The following is a 1,564-nucleotide window of genomic DNA, read 5'->3' as shown; positions in this document are numbered from 1 at the left end:
TTGCCAAGGCTGCAGAGCAAGGTCAGAGATAGCACGGGAACAGCATCTCAGGCACCTCCTCCAGCTAGCCTGCACCCCATCAAACTGATATAGAAGAAAAGAGGCCAAGGGATGTTCTTAAAGTTTTTTAGTTTGAGTTCAGCTTCTTGGAACCCAGCAACATAAAGGTACTGCATGCTCCACAGACAATAAAACAAACACGTACCTAAAACCTGTACATCAGATGACTGTCAAATCATGTAATACCCTAGTTTATCATCATTTTCTTTTTAGCTTCAAGTCTTCCACCAGAGCAGCAGAATTGATTAAAACAAGGCTTCCAGAAAAGGGCATGCCTGCTTAATTTGCATTCAACCCTCAAATTAAGGGAATACTGGCATGCAATTATATTTCTTATTACCATAGCCTAATCTGACCTTTTATGAATCCTCCTCCCTGTAGTTCACAGACGGCACTTTTTACTGCCACCGTGACAGGGATTTCTGGGCTCCTTTTGAAAAATAAAAACAAAAACAAAAAGCCCGAGTGTTGCCTTCTGTCTTCAACGGCGCTAATCATTATGGTAGAACCCTGAGCCTCTCTTAGAATAGAAAACACCCTCCTGTTTACATAGAGGAGTACACAGTTAAGGATTAACTAGGCTACTCCTTTTTGGAGAGGCCAATGGCTGTGCAAGATTCATTCAACAATCAGGCACTGACATTCACCAGGCGCTTTGCCTGAGGGGGTAGCCACGTGGAAAACAAGAGAGATGGCTCACTCCCAAAATGCACAGCGGCTGATGTACAGAAGATGCATCTGAATACGGAGGAAGGTAAGATTCGCTCTAAGGGAACTTGAAGGATTCTTCATCAAGGAGACAGGTTTGAGCTGCATTTTGAGGGAAAAGTTCACCAAGAAGAGGCAGAGGAGACCTTTGGGGCAGAGGATGCAGCACAGGGAAAGATGCATATATCTGAGATGGCACAGATCCAGCGTTGGGGGACAATGGTGGGAGACAAAGCTGGTGAGCTCTGAGTCAGACCCCAGACCAGCTGTCACTTTGAGGAATGTGGCTTCTCTCCTGCAGGTTGTGGAGACACCAAGGACAGGAAGTGTCCCCGTCGCGTTAAAGGCAGAGGTGGGGAGTTGCGATTGCACTGGGCTCATTCCCACAAAACCACACTCCGGGCAGACTGTTCCTAAAGTACACGGAGGCCCGTCCAGCGGTCCCCCGAGGCTCGGACACACTTCCATCAGCCCTCTAACTGGCTGCTCCTGGAGGAGGAAGCTCAAACAGCACTTCCTTTGAGAGACCCTCCACGGCCTCTCTTCCCAAACAGTCCTCACCCCCGAGCTATTCCTGGTCACATTGGCCCCTCACATCGGTTCCTCACAGGACTCATCGCAATCTGCGGCCACCTTGTTCCTGTGTTTACCTGTTTATTGTCTCCCACACTGGGATGGAAGCCCCATGGAAGCGGGGCCCCTGTGTGTGCAGCTCATCACTCGTGCTTAGAATGGTAACTAGCGCAAAACAAGATGTAAAATATTTGTTGAATGAATTAAAGAATGAATGAATGCA

The 1,564-nt window shown here is 48.0% G+C and overlaps 1 long non-coding RNA gene across 1 annotated transcript; it reads left to right on the top strand.

The window, feature by feature from the left end:
* The first annotated feature begins 531 nt into the window (after nucleotides 1–531).
* On the top strand, nucleotides 532–1,564 carry LOC147362644 (uncharacterized). The gene is made up of 2 exons (XR_015135684.1): nucleotides 532–814; nucleotides 1,070–1,564. It is a non-coding gene; the product is annotated as an uncharacterized LOC147362644 (long non-coding RNA).

This window comes from Bos grunniens, chromosome 11 (assembly GCF_055505025.1).
Source record: "Bos grunniens cultivar Pamir isolate PY7600 chromosome 11, Bosgru_T2T1.0, whole genome shotgun sequence".
NCBI classification, from domain to species: domain Eukaryota; kingdom Metazoa; phylum Chordata; class Mammalia; order Artiodactyla; family Bovidae; genus Bos; species Bos grunniens.
Note: the sequence above shows the minus strand (reverse complement) of the source record. Positions and strands in the feature narration are given on the sequence as shown.